The following is a 19428-nucleotide window of genomic DNA, read 5'->3' as shown; positions in this document are numbered from 1 at the left end:
TCTCTCTTTTCACACCTGGTTGATCTCTGCCTTGATCTCTGCTTTGCAGTGCTCTGTTCGCAGCATTATTTGGAAGTTATGATTATCTTTAGCTGCATTTTGTAAAGTTGGTTGCATCCGCCTTCAGCGTAATGCTCTGTTTAGTGTACAATTCTATCTTGCATGGCAGCATGGTATGGTTATGTATGGCCTTATTCGTAACTTCTTGACCAATGATGCGTAGACTTCTCAGTAAAGCTTTCCTTATCTTCAAATGTGTTACTTCGACTTGAATTACACTTTTACTCCACATGCATGAAGCATCAATTCTGTACTTCAACAGCAACACAGGTGGCACACGTGAGCAGTTTGCTTGGAACACGGCAAACTCTCAGGGAGCGCACAATCATTCTTTGGGTTACTTCTCCCCTATCTTATCGCCAGTTTTAGCATCCTCTTCAGCATGGGTACCCACCAATGACTATGCCACATACAGAGCTGAATATTACACATCTTTATTCGTCCACATGAAACTGTGAACACCACTTGTCTAAAACAATCTTTCATTGCATTCCACTCCAACAACTACATCACACTGCTGTGAAGTCCATTTGGAGCCAAAAAGATTCAGTCATAAAACTTGCAAGACCTTACACTGTCTTGATATCATTTAGATTTTGCTGCTAGGCTTCCTTGTTGGTGAACTTTCCACTAGCACCGGGACAGCTCCTCGGAGGTAGTCAAGCACTCTACAAATGTATTGTATTTCTCTACCAAAATGACTATCTCTACTTCAAGAACACTGGTCGAAATTTGCACTAGTGCCAATGGCGGATTGAGAAATTCTTGCCACAATGGAAATGGTAATGTACCCCCAAAGTGGGAGTACACTGTCAATATCAACATTATCGAGTCTCCTAAAAATGCCAGAGGACTCCCCTTGATTAAACTGCCCACCAAGCTTATTAGAGTCACTACACTTATGTTTTGATGAATGTTCCAAGCATTTCTCTATGCAAACCCATCTCTACCACACATGAAATAGCCAATTTAGATTAGACACCTGCTTCATCATCATTTATGTCAGAGTTGCTACCACACAATGGCAGAACTCCTATTGGAGCAAGAAGATGCTCCCCTGTTGAGTTTGTCAAAGGATGGATGGGTGCTTGCACCTTTGTTTTCTTGTGTTTTATTGTCACTACTAATTAACCTTAGTCCTTCATGGGCATCGATGCAGCCCAGGTATACACTTCAGGAGGTGCTTCAGCTGGCAAAGATGCAAAGCAAAATAGGGCCCTAATGCTATCAGTGCAATGGTACCGTTCTACTGCTTTGTCCTTTTTACTGTAAATTCTCATGTTCTTTGTTTTTTTGCAATGTCTAAAGATGCACCATTTCCTGAGGAACGAGATTAAAACTGCAATTCATGTGCTCCTCAGACACCTTCCCTTTGCTGTGCACTAGGGAGAGGGGACCCTCCATTGGTATCCCCACACTTAGACTGGGAGAGGTGAAGTTGAAACCCTCTTGACTTCCTCTGCACTGGTACTGGCGGCTGGTTGCATTTATAGTTTTTGTGGAAGCAGATGGAGAACTCATGGGCGTTTGAAAATGTCCTCTCTTTGGGAACTAAGTCCAGTGGCTTTGGGAAGAAGGGACCACTTAGGGCCAGATTCACACATTTTGTACATGGATGTCAATTGGGGGTCACCAGAGGTCTCAGCTTCACTTCTGGCTTGCCCTTTGCGAACCCTAGTTCTTCTCTGTAACCCCATCATACACTGTGTTTGACCAAGCATAAATGCAAACATGGCCTTCAGGAGTCGGTTTGCATTCTGTAGTTACCACACCTTTCCACTGACTGGAATAGCAGCAAGTTAGAAGTTATTAAGTGAATTAGAATAGAAAAAGGGTGGGGCATGTCACCTAGGCCATCAGGAGACACCTATTGGCTACTGAAGGTCTAGCAGAGGGCCAGGGGTGTTTATTTTACTGCCTCTGCAGTTCACCAATATTGGCAGAGGGAGGTAAACTTTTCAGTTACTACGTGCCTCCCATTCTACAATCCAATGAGTGTGCCAGTGTTAAATGGATACCTAGACTGGCACTGAGTCAGTATGGGAGCAGTGCATGTGCAAAAGCCTAAAGGCTTTTGCATTCTGTGAAATGGACCTCCCTATCTGCCTTTGCGGCTCAAGTTAACCACTATGCATTTCCCTACGCTCATTTGTTGGCATGTAATACATCTATGACAGATCACTTCTTCAATCAATCTAAATCCTGGGTTATACCATGTCTGTTTGAATGTGAGAATCATTGCATCTCTGCTAAGATGAACTTGAGCATGATAATATCTTGCCATCAAGTTCAACAAACAATCTGGCAACACAACTTTCCCTTCATTTGAAATCCAAACCCTCTCTTTGAATACAACCTGCTTTTATCCAACCTCTGTGTTCTTCCTCTGTTGCCTAATCCTGCAACCCCCTTGATTTCATCCCATGTATCAAACACTGACATCAAGAAATTTTGATTTGTCTCACTGGTGTCACTTCCATCACCCCACTCTTCATAGAAGGCGATGCAATGGGGAACACAATATCTGGCAATTTGGTCAGCATAAGCTTTGCCCAACGATACATAATAATTCGACTTTTGGTGGCCTATACACTTTACAACTTCAATCTTCTCCGATAACTGTAAAGCAGTCAACAAATTATTAATTATTTCACCATTTTGAATGGGTGATCCTGACGAGGTCACAAAACCTTGCTGGTGTCATAACTGCCCAAAATCATGCACAGCACCAAATCTGTATTATCTATCTGTGACTATTGTCACTTTGAGCTTCTCTGATATGCAGCATAATCTTGTAAGAGCAACCAATTTGGCTTCTTGAGCAGAAATGACTCCTTGAAGCCATGAGTCTTCAACCATTCCTGAGAGGGTGCAAACTGCATAACCAGCTCTCAGGGTACCTTCACTGCCTCTTAAACAGGAGAGACCAACGAATACAACTTGGTCATTCTCCTCTAAAGAAGTATCCTCAATATCAGGTCTGGGTTTGGTGCACAGTTCAGTGACATCGAGGCAGTCATGTTCCATCTCATTAGCATCACTTGAATCATTAAGATTTACAGGCAATAAGGTAGAAGGGTTCAGCATGGCACACCTCTTGACAGTCACATTGGCGGACCCACGGATCAATAACTCATAGTAGGTAAGACAGACACTGGTCAAATATAGGGTTTTATACCTGGCTAAAAATACTTCAACTGAACAGAGGACATAAACAATAAAAGGGTGTCCCATCACAATGCCTTTGCATTGACTTATACTTACACCAGTGCCAGCCACTGCCTTTAAACAACCAGGAAAGGCAGCAGCGACAGGATCCAATGTGGCAGAAAAATATGCCACTGGCCTGTTTATTCCTCCATGTGACTGTGTCAAAACAGAAAGAGCGCAACCATCATGTTCAAGGCAAAACAGTGAAAAGGCTTTGGTGTACTCACGCATTCCCAAGGCTGGGGCTCTGCACAAACTCTCTCTCAAGTCAGTGAAAGCTTTCATGCATTCTTCATGGAAGGGGACAAGGCCTGTGACTTCCTTGTGTGTTAACTTCTGCAATGGTTTGGGAATTACTGAAAAATGTGGGATTCATTGGTGACAGTCGCTCACCATGCCCAAAAACATTCTGGCATCTCTTTGTGTAACTGGGGGATTCATTTGCATAATTGCTGCAACTTTTTCTCAGGACACTTTCCTCCCACCTTGCTCAATTTGGTGACCAAAGTACTTTACTTCTTTCCGGCAATACTATAACTTTGCAGAGGAAACCTTGTGTCCTTTTTCACCCAAATTATTTAATAGCACTATGGTATCTTGTCTGCAAGCTTCATGTGTATTGGACTCAACCATCAGATCATCAATGTACTGCACTAAAGCAGGCTGAAATTGCACGTTCAAAGACTCTAAGAGCCTGATTTATACTTTTTTAGCATTGCATTTGCGTTATTTTTTTACGCAAAATCGGTGCAAACTCACAAAATATAATTGAATTTTGTATGTTTGCGCCACTTTTGCGTCAAAAACTGACACAAATGTGGCGCTAAAAAAGTATAAATCAGGCCCTAAGTTCTTCTTCAGGATCTAATTAAAAATGGCCGGAGATTCTGAAAAGCCTTGTGGAATGAAAAGAGGAACTGACTATCCTCATCCAAAGGCAATGAGAAAAATGCCTGTGACAAATCGATAACTGAAAACCATTCTGCTTCACATGGAATCTGAAATAAAATCACTGCTGGAGTTGGCACTACGGGACAGCAGGATACCACAATTTTGTTCAATGTTCTCAAATCCTGAACTATGTGATTTTCCACTTGGCTTTTGCAATCCCATAATTGGTGAATTACATGGGCTGCCCATCACTTCTTTTAACACTCCCTGCTCAACAAAGTCTGCAATTACTGGGGTACTACCTTCAATCACCTCTGGGGTCATGTTCTACTATAGTGTTCTGGGAAAAACAGCATTTGGCTTAACAGTCACTTTGACTGGTTCAACACCTCAAATAAATCCAATGTGTTTTCCAGAGAGATCCTAAACTCTCAGCATTACTATGGGGGTCATTCTAACCCTGGCGGTCGGCGACCGCCAGGGCTAAAATGACGGAAGCACCGCCAACAGGCTGGCGGTGCTTCCTTGGCCATTCTGACCGCGGCGGTAAAGCTGCGGTCAGAAAAGGGCAACCAGCGGTTTCCCGCCGGTTTACCCCTGTCCCAGGGAATCCTCCATGGCGGCGCTGCTTGCAGCGCCGCCATGAGGATTCCGACCCCCTTACCGCCATCCTGTTCCTGGCGGTTTTCACCGCCAGGAACAGGATGGCGGTAACGGGTGTCGTGGGTCGCCCGCCGCCCCAGCGGGAAAGCCAGAATGGCCGCCGCGGTCTTTTGACCGCGGTGCGGTCATTCGGCAGTTCCCGCTTGGCGGGCGTCGACCGCCGCCCGCCAATGTAGGAATGACCCCCTATGTCTTGTAATTCATCAGGCAGGTCTTAAACTGTCATGGCAGGAAACAATGTGATGAAAGGATACATTTCATCAGTTTGACTGCAAGTCTTATTACCGCTATTGGTTTGAATTGCTATCCCTTCATGTGTACAAGGGTTGAAACATTTTAATTTGCATAATAAGTCTCTTCCTAACAGGCTCACAGGACTAGAATCGCAAACTACAAATCAGTGCAAATCCTCAAAGGTTCCTATTTTAACTGAAATGGGCTCTGTAATGGAGTTTACCAAATGCTGGTTTGCTACTCCTGCAACCTGAACTGCTCTTCCGGAAAGGGGCACATGGAATGAGTTGCTCCAGTGTCAACCAGGAATGAAACATCATGACCCATAACACTCACATTCACATAAGGACCACGCTGATCTCCTCCAATGAGACAGCCAACACACATTCGTCCTCTTCTGAACTCTCACTCATGTATTCTTCACTCATTTCATCATCACTAAAAGCAATCAATGGGTATTGTGTGATTAACTGAATTACATTTGCATTAGTTCTGTGGTTCATGTTCTGCTGAGGAACCATTACCTGTTGCTGTGCCATGTGACCTTGTGGTATCTGCATTTGCTGTGGGGCTTGGATTTGCTGTTGGGGAAATTGTACTTGTTGCTGGGGAAACTGCATTTGGACTGCTCCTGTAGGAACATTCATAACTTGATCTCAGGGCCTTTGAACTCTTTGATTTTGAGATTGATGGTTGCCAATCATCTGTGCAACACCACCACTTTGCACCAAATTATTTACATTACTAAAAGGCCACTCACATTTCCAATGTCCGACATTACCACACGCATGACAAGGAATCATTTTCTTCATTTTCTGAACATCAGCCACATTCGCATTTTGATCTACTGAAATTCCACAACCTCTTCCTCTGAACTGAAATGCCATATTTCCTTGCGCCTGTGTTCCTTGCATTCCTCCTACGTTCATCATACCACTGCATTCCTGCTGCTTGGGCAGACTTGATTTGCATCACCATTGCCTTGTCCCTTAAACTTTTCTGCCTCAACTCAATTTCATCACTACAGTATTTTGTGTAATGCAATACTTCACCGATCAGCTTTTCTTGCCAGCAAATCAAATGATTCTGAATCATGTTGCTAATTTCAGGCTTCAATCCTTGAACAAACCTAAACACATAATTAATCATATCTCTTGGTTCAATAATTTCTGTGCCACTGTATTGCTTGAAGGCTTGCAACAATCTCTCATAATAAGAATGAACAGATTCCTTTGTCTTCTGAGATGTCCTGTCAATTCTTTACCAATCAATATCTTTAAGGAAAATTCTAGTTTTCAGAAACTCAATCACCTTGTAATAGGTTTTCATCACTTCTTCAGATGGCGCACCTTTTACTGCATCCCTTAGTGGCTCATATGTTGGCCAATCAACACTCAAGTTACACTCCACTCACAAATCTGCTGAAACCACAATCTCAAACAAAGTGTTCAAATCTTCCCACAAGCACTTCGCAAGCTTGATAAACTTGGCACCATTCCACTGATTTCTCCCTCAACTTTGGGTTATCATTTGTAAATGACAGTTTGTCACTTTGCTCCATGAACAAAATTCCCTCCTGGAATTTCTCTCATTGTCATCATTTTCTCCCTCTGCCTGCTGTACATTATTCGGAGATGCAGTCAGCTTTTTTGTCTGATCTCTTTTCTTTGCCCGTCGCACCGTCCCATTTATCTAATGTTCACCATGTGTGAATGCTCTGAATCAACTCCTTAATGTGAATTTGAATTCCAGGTGATCTCATGTTCGCAATGTCTCTCGAATCAAATTTAAATCTGTAACTCTTCTTCATGTGTTTGGATTTGTTCATTTTGATTTCATATTTCTCAGCCAAATTAGTTAATTTCTCATAAACCTGTCCTGATCAAAGGGTAATATCCTTGCATATTAAGAACAAATTATTTTAATTCTAAGAATCTAATCTGTCCAATTAAAGTGTTCCCTCAATCATTTCATTCCATTCCAATTTTAATCTAACCCTGTTCAATGTCTTTTCTGCCTCCGGAGTGTTTCCTCGAACTGATGCTCCGCTCAAATTGTCTAGCCATTGAGTCAATTGTTGTGCTGATAACCCTTGTAAACTAGTGTTATTACTCCTGATTGAAGGCTGTGGATGAGTAAAGGATGTTCTCAAAATCTGCTCCTTAGCTAATACAGATGGACCTGCAGAGTATCGGGTTCTTGTTACATCAATCAGTGGACTCACACTATTGGGTGCCTAATTGAAACTAAATGAATTAATAGGGGTCATGGCTGGCATAGTAGTGCTCATTCTCTTCATTTCTGTATTAGTTCTAAAATGTGAATTCATTGCTGATACTAGATTTGGAATCTGGTGACCACTCTCATTTTTACCCTGGGCATACAACAGGGCTACTGGACTTATGGTTACAGGAACTGTTAATGCTTCTGGTCCTGTCAACTTTGCCTGACTTGGTGGGAACATTAATCCTTTACTGTGGCCAGTTAAAACTGTACCGAAAGCTTGATTTGACTGATTCAGGGCAACATTCTATGGTGTTATTACTGAGAAATACATAGGCATTGTCTGCCTCTGGCTCATGACCAGTGCAGGTGTCTGTGCATTTGGTGTGGACTCAAGCTGAGCCATTTCTGAATTCTGAACTGTCTGTGGCAGTACTGGAACTGTGACATTCTGAGCTGTATTAACATTTGGAACTGTCAGATAAGCTGATGGCTCCTGTGCAACATTCACAGTAGGTACATTTGGAATTATCTGAACCTGGTTTTGTGCAGCTGGAGCTGTGGTAACACTCAGGACTACATTCTGATTTACTGATGCAACTGCATTATCCGGAAGGGGATGATTCTGCAACAACTGAGTTATAAATTCATCATCTGAATCTCTTTCAACATCTGCTACCCTTTTATTTTTGCCTAACTTTTGTTCTATATCTTCCTCAGATTTTTTTTTTAGCTATAAGCTTAACACTTCTCTCACCTTCCCGTGTAATTGTTGCAAATAACTTCACTTCATGTAATCTATCAGGTCTCCACGTTCTATGCTCTGCATCCCATCTAGCTTCTGCTAGCATCTTCTCTGCTTTCCTCATTCTCCCTTCAAATTTCTGAGCCTCTTTTTGTTTTGCAACTAATTCCCAAATAGCATGTGCTTCAAATTGTGCAGGTCGAGGAAGGGGTTTTAACTTACACAACACTCTCCTCAAATCCTCCAATATTCTCACATTAAAGGATCATAATGGAAGAGCGAAAGTACCTTCCTTCTCAGTTATTTTGCACCACTGATTACCGTAAAACATGCTGAAACTCCTCTCTCCTCTATTACCTCGAATGCTGGTGTAACCTCGCGTGGAGTAGGCCTACCCTCTCTAACTTGAATAAAAACATCTCCTTTCCACACAATCCTTAAAGCTTTGAAAAACTTCATTTTTTCACAAATTTAATTCACAAACACAAAATCTACAAAACCAAGAAGTAATTTTAGTCCCCCAATCCTTTTCACAAGCTGTTCTCAACCTATAGCAAGGCAGTCTTGTCTACTAATCCGTGCGCGGCTTTTCTCGCTAGCCGGCCTATACCAGTGCGGACCAAATGACATCACACTCTCTTCGCTTGACAGCTGGAACTCACTTCAGAGCCATCTCATATACCTCCCATGCAAAGCATGAATGCAAATATTGTGAGCACAAAACCAAAACCTGTCTGCTCTCTATGGGTAGGACTCAAACGCTTTGAAATCTGTACGGAATTTTTGACTGTGGCCTTTCGCACAAACAGCTAATCTTCCTGCTATGACTTTCTCACAAATGTAAGTAAGATTTGACCCACAAACTTCACTCAGATTAGTATGGATTCTCCTTGTGCACCCAGGATTCACCTAATACCAACCAATAACACAAACACTCAAGGGAATTCTACTGATATTGTCGACAGTGCTCAATCGGCCAACACCTCACCTGCAGACAATAAATTTACCAAGTGTCTCCATACACTTGCACAATACTCCGGAGTCTTAGGCCTCACAGGACCCATAAACAACAACAACCATGTGGGCAATTATTGGCACAAAGAGCAACATTCACTTGGAGTACGTCAACTTCCCACTCTCTTACTTGGCGTATGCAAACTCCCTACTCAATTACCTGGGGTACGCAAGCTCCCAACTCACTTCATACATCACACTTCACTGCTGTTTCACCAAAGCACTGCAAGCGCAAACCCTACCCAAACTCATGTTGTATACTTGTAGCACAACGTTGGAATCTCATCAACCCTTACACTACTCCAAGAACAACTCACAACGTGGGCAAATTCTGACTCTCCTCCTCCAAAAGATTCAAGCGCAGGATTTTCTCATTTCAGCTAACAGACATGTCAAAATGGTGCTGGACCTCTGCAGAAGAAGAAGGTGAAGTACCAAAAAAAAACAATGCCTGTTGTGTGCTCAACTGGAGGAGGAGTCACCACTTAACTTAGTGGTATTTGTAGATGTAGTTTTTCAAGGCAGCTTTCCCACAATCTCTAGTCACTAGTAAAGAAGGCTTCTGTGTCTGCTTCTCTGGACTCAATGGGCTGAGTAGAAAGCTCAGGTAATCAACAAGACGTTAGTAGCTCTCAACTCTAGCAGAGCTTCCTTTCTCATAAGAGCTTTTCAAAAGGACCCCCATTACCTTCTATCTTAAATGCATTAATGTGACCACTGCTTATGTTCACCTGTCCAGGTCACCAGCCCATATAACAAATAAATAGAAATGGAAGAAGCAGGGGGGTGACATTGATCTTGTCATTTTAGGCCATTGTCTTTCAAATACAATCATGGAGATGTTTATGATTAGCTCTGGGTAACCTAATGACAAATGCACCAGTTGTGAACACAGACTATTTGCTGTGTACAATGTTTTTTTTCTTTATGGCAAAACTGATGTGTGTAATGTTTGCTAAAATTTTAAACATGCATAAAATAAATACAAAGGGCACAATTTAGAAAGATAAATATCTACTGTAGATTTACTCAAAAGAATATTTACTACTACACTTAGGTGTAAGTCTAAACTTTTTTGTTATTTACCATTTCCTAGTGTAGATGTACACATAAATGTAGACTTATGTGTCTCCAGCAAGAGGTGGAGCCTCCTAACATAGTATTTATTGGTGTAAAGCTACGACTAGTATCTTTTCACATGTATGTGGAGCTCTCCACTACTGAGGCAGAAGTTTTCTGATGGGAGAGTATAGGGAAAGTTGATTATGCATACTCACACACATACACACTTACATGCAGACATGCACTCACTTCAACATTCAGACATGCATACAACCACGCATTGACACATTCATGCAGATACGCAGACATCACACACTCATACATGCATACACAACACTCCCCACCATCCCGCCCTCCCCTGTCGGACGATCACCTTACCTGTTCCGGGGAGAAGGTCGTCCGGCAGGAAACAGGAAGGGGCGCTCCGGCACTGGAAGCAGGACACTGCCAGGCTGCATTATGGCCCATAATATGTGGGCGGTGCCTTTCTGGTGGGGTGGGGCCAGTGGTGGAACCGCCAGAGCGCCTCCACCCACCAGCATGACTACTGCTGGATTTCTGACCAAAGTGTGGCAGAAATCTAGCAGTAACAGTAACATGGTGGGCGGGAGACCGCCAGCACTGGTGGTCTCCTGGCGCCCGCAGCTTTGGCAGTCTTCATGGCAGACCGCCAAAGTCGTAAGGAGGGCCTGAGTCTCTCTATATGAACATCCCACAGGATGAAGCCCTAGCAGTTATAGCAGAGGTCATTAATTTGAGGACTTGTCCCCACCAGGTTTCAATGGAATTTTAAGTTGTTTTGACAGCAATGTGTTTGAAAAACAATTTCTTTACTTTTAAAAATGAGTTGTTCTTACAGTTGAAAGGCACTGCCATGGGATGTAGCTTTGCCCTAGAGATAGCAAATCTTTTTATGTCTTTCTTTGAGGATAAATGGATTTTGGTAAAAACAAATCCTTTCATTCAAGCTATCTCCTGTTGGTACAGATATGTAGACAATGTTTTTATGGTGCGGCATGTGACACTCGACCTATTACAGGATTTCCATCATGTTTAAATAATCATGCAGAAGATCTTAGGTTTAGCGTCACACAAGAAAAATGAGCAGATCATTTTTTGAACATGAAAGTTTCAGTCCATGAAGCCAAGTTACCAGTTAAACTATATACTAAATCGACTGATCGGAACACTTTATTGCATTTTTCAAATGGTCATCAGAGGTCACTCAAAGAAAAGCTATCCAATGACCAATTTCACCACGTTCTGAGGAACTGCACATTTAAGGAAGATTACTTCACAAACATGAATGTTTTGTGCAAGAAGTTGGCAACAGGGTCTATCCTAATCCTCTTGTCAGAGCAGCTATGGTTTACTCCTCATGAGACACTTTTAGTGCCCAAACAGAAAACTGATGAGTGTCCCTTAATGTGTGTTCTGATATGTAATTCCAAGGCTAAAAAGGTTAAGTACATTATCCTTCTAAATTGGAGAATAGGTTCACAATTTGATCTCCCTAAACCCTTGGTCTCATTCAAGAGGGGTAAAAATCTGAAGGATTGCTTAATAAAAAGTGATCAACGCTCCATTGACCTCCCCAGATGTTTAAGCTGCCACCCAATATAGGCCATTTTAGATGTCACAAGTGTATGGCCTGTAGATGTAGAATGGCATAACTGTCTGACAATCTGTATTATCTAACTGTAACACTAGAAATGTTGTGTATTGTATAGTTTGCCCTTGCCAAGAGGTCTAATAAGGCCAGACAACTCAGCCAGTGAAATTGTGCATTTTGCAACATCGTTCCTGAATTAGATGCCCTACTCATGGGGCTCCACTTATACAGCATTATATATCAATGAATCATCTTGAAGATAATTTGGAATGGTCAGTGATTTTCATAGCATAAGGCAAAAGAGGTGAGTGCATCTCTACTATCCTAAACAGACAAGAGGCAAGATTAATTGAGAAATGTAAGACTACATCAACAGAGCTAAATGATGCTGATGAAATGTGGGCCATGATTACACAGGATTTTTTTTGTTCCGTAATGGGGGGTTGCCCCCCTCAACAATCATTGCAGTTTCTGTAATGGGGTTATTTGTGCATATGGATTACATTAGAAGTACCTTCACCAGTCATTCATTTATAAGAACATTTGGATTTGCTGTCCATGTGCAGCATGGGAATTTATGTTGACTAGTGTGCATTACACCTTTATGAATCTATCTAACAATTACATTTTGATTGCTATGTTCTTAAGCCCCTCTCTTCCAGACTAATCAGTGATTATGGTTGGGTTTTGCATTTACCTCCAGATTTAACAATAATTCTGTTTTGTTTTCTATGTTATTAGGCCTCTGTTGGAGGCTGGTTATTAGTAAGTATGCAGCTGCCACATGCAATAAAGCCCCCAGACAATATTAGGCTCAGTCAAGGTCTCAAAACATCAGCCCCTGGCTCAACCCCTGGTAGCTTGGCAACGAGCATGCAGGGTTCAAAGTGTCCAAAACACACATCCAAGGGTCTGGAAGCTCTGAGATGATCCTTGGAAGTTTAGGACCACAATTCTTGCAATGCGCCTGGTCAATTTCTTAAAAGTCCACTGAATGCATTCCAGGCTGGGGACTTTTGTGAAAGTTGGGCAGGCAAGCTAGTTAACCTGTTGCTTTCAGGATGTCTACTCCTGAGTCCTTTTTAAAGCAAGGCAAAGCCCTTTGGGCTGTTGTTCCAGTGTGCAACAGGAGCAGTACTTCAGTGTGTAGTCCTCTGGTTTGCAGATCAGGGTTGCAGCAGGGCAGCACTTCTTCTTCTTGTGGTTTCAAGCAGCAGATCTGAGCTGCAATGCAAATCAGCCACTTTTATTCAATCATCTTGGGGGATAGGCACATTGCAGCCTGGTTCAGTGAGCTGCAGGATGCCTCCCAAAAGCATGACAGCCTTCTCCAAAGTGTGGTATTTTTGTACCATAAATCACTGCACTTTAACATTCCAAGATGGACAATTTTCCTCCAAAGGAGCAAGACCTGGCTAAGCCAACCTTCTGCTGTGGCTCATTTCCACTAACATTCCCCCTCTAGACATCTCCAAATTACCTTCCAGGGCCTAAAGTATATCGGAGGGGTACAGGGTCAAAGGGTCAAAGCATCCTGGCTAATTCCGGCTAATCCTGTTAAAGCTGACCAATCAGGAGGGGCCACTAGCAGGCTGGAATTTGTCTTACAGAAAAGAAAGTCTTATAATGTATTTTCTATACTAATTATGATAAATTCAACAATGGCAAGTTGTTGGATTTGTCATTACCATTGCTTTGAGTCTGGTCATGACACATTAAGCTCCCTCCTAGCCATACTTATGCTTTTGGAAAATATTCCCATTTTATCCTACGGAGTTACGAATCTACAATGAGGAAAAATGCAAGGTGCAGTTTTTCTCTCACCTCTTATAATGTCCCTGCTTATAGTTACATGGTGCTCCACCCCTGGGGCATCTAGGGTAGACCTTAGGGGTGACTTAAATGTAAAGATAAGGTAGATTATCACTTTTGTAGTTCCTTAAATGTCAAAGTTGAAAGTGCACACATTTTACTTTTTAAAGACAGTCTGCAAGGCAGGTTTTCCTTTAAAATGACAGCAGGCAACACAGCAGTGCATACTCCAGTGCAAGAAATCTACTGGGCCTCTAAGCCTCCCTGCCCTATTATATACTAGGGACTTATAGGTAGTTTGAACCCCCTCTTGCCCTATTATCTACTAGGAACTAACAAGGTTCTATCATTGCCAATTGTAATTGTGCCACTTATCATATTCCTTTTCTTCAGAGCACTGACCCTGGGCCTGTTTAGCATTGACCAGGGCACAGTCAGGGTCAGTTACCACCAGTATCAATCAGAAACACTGGAGTGCACATGCTAAAAGGATGACTTTCTTACACCCTCTCTCCTCCAAACCAATTAGTTATGGGATTCAATATTTCTTGGGTTTTGGATTTACCTTGTGAAGTTATGGCCACTGCACATAATATTCAATAATGGCAATTGCACAAACAGAGGAATATTATTTGTGATTTTTGGCTAGACATGGTACAAGACACGCGGTCTGATTAATATGTTATAGACGATTGCTGAATGACATATAAGGTCCATATTGTAATAATGATATATGAATTGTAGTTGAAATATAACATTTCATATATTGGGGTCCATTGTAAGATGACCATGGTCTGTGTTAGCAAGATTTCCATGGTGCAACAAGGGCGGAGACAACCAGCATGTATTTTTTATACCACTAAACAAAAATAGAGGAATTTCACTTTGGTTTTCTGGCCAGGCTTGGAGCAAGGCATGTGGCTTGACCAGGACTTTATGGACGATTTGTATGTAGTGAATTTACGCTCTATAGGCTAGTGTATTGTGGTTAACACATCATCATTTTTCACACAATGGTGTCCCTAAACTTTATGTTGTGTAAATATAACTTTCTATATGATAGTGTCCATTTTAAGATGGCCACTGTTGGATCGAGCAAGGCTTCTTGGGTGTAACTGTGCTGGAGCCAACCTGCACGCAATATCTTTATGGTCCCACATAAGCAGGGCGCATTACATCTTGGCTCTGTTTGTTTACAGCACTCCTACTCAGCAATGCCCTCTGTCCCACTTCACCAGATGAATTAAGGCATTTTTATGAGACATGCAGGTCAGTAAGCTATGTGGTGGGCTACCGCATGGTTGCCATATTATGAGCTTCCCTCAGTTTATGGTTGCTGTGAAGTGCTTTTGTTGTAGAGTGGAGAGAGGAGAAAAGTAACAGGCTTTGTTATCCAATCAAAGATATATCTTGGTAAGAGCACACTGTCAATGTATGTAGAGAATCCATACTCACGACAGGCATCACAAGAGGTGAATCATTTCTAAAGGTTTTTGGGGATACATTCAGTGACTACTGAAGTTAAATGCAGAGCTTTCACCTTACTTATGTCACAAAGATTGCAATGCATTGAAGGCAAAAGGCAGCATGCCATAATTTGGATAAGGCCTGTTTTCATGAGTTAATGACCTGGGGATGTTCTTCCCTGTGGGCGTTAGTGCACTATGTGAGAACTCACGGAGTTTACAAAATAGTGCAATGTGAAGCACACCTGAAAGATGTTTTTTTGCCAGCGTGCTTTGGTACGTTATTTGGGTGCATGCATTTGTCACTGACATCACCTTATGAGACAAAAATGACTTTGGGTGCTTTTTGTGTAAAGTAATTATGAATGAGATGATGATGTCAATGTTTTTGGCTTTTGGTATATGGTCACTTGTCTACTGCCAGCCCTGAGGAGGCCTGGAATGTGTAAAGGCTGAAATGCGTCAACCTGTTGTCCAATGGAGGAGCCTACAGAAGATGAAGCTTTATCTGAATTTTTGTGTTAGGAAGACCTAAAATTGGCATATATATTTCTTTCAAGCTAGAACTTTCCCTTGCTATCTCTGGGAGGTTTACAAACTTCTAGAAAGTATGTATACACCATCTATTGGATTCAAATTTGTAGCTGAGAAAGACAAGAGATGACCACAGATTATCTGTATTTAATTTGAGTCTCGGTGTCTATGTGTTATTAGATGAGTAAATATTTGAGTTGGTTCTTTGTGAGTTAATACATACCAGGCTTTGAACAAGGGTATATGGTGATTTACACTGCCATTTTTAATTAAGTCACATAATAGTAGAGTTACAAACAAATTAGTTTTGTGTTGCATATGAAAGCTTTATGTTAATAACTGTACATGTGCTCCCCATTTTTTGTTGGTAAGGTATTAGCCCAGGAGCAGCAAGTGTTTTTGGGCTGTCCCCTTCTACTGTATTCCTTTGTCGAACTTAGCCCTCTCGACAGGATCACCCCTAAACTTTTTGTCTTCAATCTTCCTAATTTAGCTGAATTTGTTTTTGTTGGCCTAGGACTCTGTGCACTTTACCACTGCTAACCAGTGCTAAACTGTTTGCGGTCTCTCCTTTAAACATGGTCAAAATGGCTTATACGTGATTGTAATATTTAATTTACTTATACGTCCCTTATAGAGAGGTACATACCAAGGGCTAGTAAAACAAATGCTGCTAGTGGGCCTGCAGCACTTATTGTTCTACACACTTAAGTAACCCCTTAAAATATGCCCCAGTTATGACATTGCAGTCTGAATGCAGTTTTTAACTGCCAATTCAACTTGGCAATAAAATCCCCTTCGCAAGCCTTAAACTCCCATTTTATTGCATATAAGTCACCCCGAAGGTAGGCCCTAGGTAGCCCACAGGGCAGGGTGCACTTTAATAAAAAGGCTAGACATTTACTTTTATGTTTCACATGTCCTGGTAGTGAAGAACTCCTAAATTCATTTTTACTACAGTGATGCCTACCTGTCTCATAGGATAACACTGGGTTGCCATATTATATTTAGTAAGTATTAACGTTTGATTAGCAACAGGTAAGCATTTTGTGTTTGTTATCTATGAAATCATAATTAAAAATCATTTTTAATGGTAAATTCAAAGTTTAAAATACAATTTCTAAATTTCTAAAGTGCCACATTTAGAAACCTGACAATTTCCCACCCTGTTTGGTGGCTGTAGCCTCTTGTGGGTTCACATGACTGGGTGTAGTTGACAGCTGGACTTTGTTTATTCCTCTCAGACAGCCAACCAATAGAGGCATTAGATGTGCTAGTATGGGCCATCTGCTGGCAGGATGGGGGGCTGGGCACAGCCCCAGTTGCTACTGCATAGAATGTGCCTTGTCTTCACACAAAGAACTTGTCACCACTGCATTGTTCATGCAGCCAGCTGGGAGCTAAGGCAGGAGAGTCAGGAAACTTAAAGGACTTCAAAGGAAATTCTCTAGAAAATTCTTCTACTTCAAAGAAGGCACTACGTATAAAAAGGGGACCTTCACACCCAGTCTTCAGTTCACTTTATGGACCTGTGAAAGGACTCTCACAAGACTGCCTGCTGTGTACTCCACAAGACTTCTTTGCTACACCTGGAATGACTGATTTGAACCGTCAGAGGCCTGCTCTGCCTCTTCAACCCTCCTTCATCACTTGAACCCAGGATTACCAGAGTGACTCCAAGTATTAGTTTGGTGGCTTCCTGATCAGAGCCTCAGGGACATGAAAGGCTCCCACCATCTTAAACCCGCACCTGGATGCAGCCTGATGGTGCCCTTCATGTCCTGGACCCTAAACTGGGGTTTAAAAGGTGTCTAGATAGCCAACAAAATCCAAATCTTGGGACTTAATTTTTTTTAATAAAAACTGCTCTGGGAACTGAGGAAAGACCAAGCCCAACATGCTCCCCCATCTGCCCAATGTGCATCGCTGGTCAGCCTGCATTCGTGATAGCTTCAGCTACATTCTTCTCTGCTGCAGCAAATCCTGTCCAGCGGTCCTTTATCAAAGGGGTAACCTGTCTCCTGGAACTCTTCGTTGGCTACAGACTCCTTCTTTGTCCCGCTGGAGATTTCTAACTTCTAAAAAAGAGACTAAATCCAAACGTAGAAATCTTCATCACAACTTCTTCAGGCGGCTCCCCAGTGTGAAAAGCCTCCTTCTCAAATGCACCCCGCAGCCTTGCCCCACTGAACTTTACCCCTATGAACGTTTTCTTCAAAATTTCTTCTTAGTCTAAAGGTAAGCACCGACTGGGCCAAATACACTTCTTATATTCGAACCGCGCCCACTTGCCATTAGTTATTTTTTTTTTACTTTGACCTGGTCTCGCGCAGCTAGATATCCACGGTCGGCACTTTGACGTTCTAGACACTTGTTTTTTGTTTAAACTTTAAAAATTCATAACTGTGGATCTATTGATTGGATTTTTGTCATTGTAGTGTCAAATAATTTATTGCATTTTACTCTATTTTTTGCAATTGGTGTGGGATTTTTCTTTAGTTGCATTTTTACTTTATTCTTGTTTATATGCTGCATAATTACTTTACACATTGCCTCTATGTCAAGCCTGACTGCTACCAAGGGTTAGGCACAGACTAATTTACTGACTTTTGTGGTGCACCCTGACAGGGTTAGTAGTTGTTTCTTGAACAGGCGTCACACCCTATCAAACCAACAACCCAATTTCTAACATGTCCCAAATATTACTATTTAGGGATTTTCTTGTACAAGTGCTTTGACAATAGGACCCTTTTTCTCCAATAGAAGTCACCCATCTACATTACTTTTATTCCTAGTTTTGCATATTCTTTGTCTCCAATTCTTTTACAGTATTTCTAACACACAACTGAGCCTGAATACATTATTACGTTTAATTAGTTGGAGTTTAAGAAACCATCAAGCAATCATAATAGATGTGTGATTTTTTTTATGACTGGTTAAAAGGCATAGGGTTAGCACACCTGGAGTGTAAAGCAATTAAAACATGAATAAATGTCTAGAGGAATTCTTAAACAAGGAGTTAGGGTATGTTTTAGTTTAGATTGCTTGTGGAAGCAGACTTCATATGGATTGCACTAGGTGCTGAATATTTACTTTCATGCCCTTTATCTACCATACTCATTTTAGGGTGACAAAATTAGTGAGTTAACACTGATGCAACTGTTCCCCCAAAATCAGATTGAGCAGCATTCTTGGTATCATAATTGAGACTCAGATTTTTACTTGAAGTTGGAAACAATGTGTTTCCATGTCCATATTTATTTTAAAAACACAAAAATGTAAAAATTACATTGTAAAACATTTAGTTGTTAGTAGAGGCGGTGTTAACCAACCTCAAGAAACAAACATCTTACTTGTTAGGGTGAACCACTAAAGTCACTACATAAACCTGAGCTCAAACCCTACTAGCCATGGCACAGAGCAGACAGGGTTAAATTAAGGCGATGTGTAAAGTGTTATGCAGTTCCAAAAAAGAATAAAGTAAAAAGAACAATATAACAAAAATTCCAAACAGAATTAGAAAGATAGAGTATATTTTATTGAACAGAATGACAATTAGGGCCAGATGTAGTAAGCCGTTTGCATGTCGCAAATTGCAAAAATCGCAGTTTGCGGCATGCAAACAGCCGAACGCGATGCTCATTCCCAAATTGCGAGTCGGTACCGACTCGCAATTTGGGAATGTGACTCGCAAATAGGAAGGGGTGTTCCCTTCCTATTTGTGACTGCATCGCAATTCAGAGTTGCTTTGTGACCTCGAATGCAGTCGCAAACCAACTCGCAGTTACCACCAGTGTCACACTGGTGGTAACTCATTGGCAAAAGGGAAGGGGTCCCCATGGGACCCCTTCCCCTTTGTGAATGTCGAAAAAAATATTTTTTCAGAGCAGGTAGTGGTCCCA

Source organism: Pleurodeles waltl, chromosome 8 (assembly GCF_031143425.1).
Source record: "Pleurodeles waltl isolate 20211129_DDA chromosome 8, aPleWal1.hap1.20221129, whole genome shotgun sequence".
Taxonomy (NCBI): Eukaryota; Metazoa; Chordata; class Amphibia; order Caudata; family Salamandridae; genus Pleurodeles; species Pleurodeles waltl.
This window is presented reverse-complemented; position numbering follows the sequence as displayed.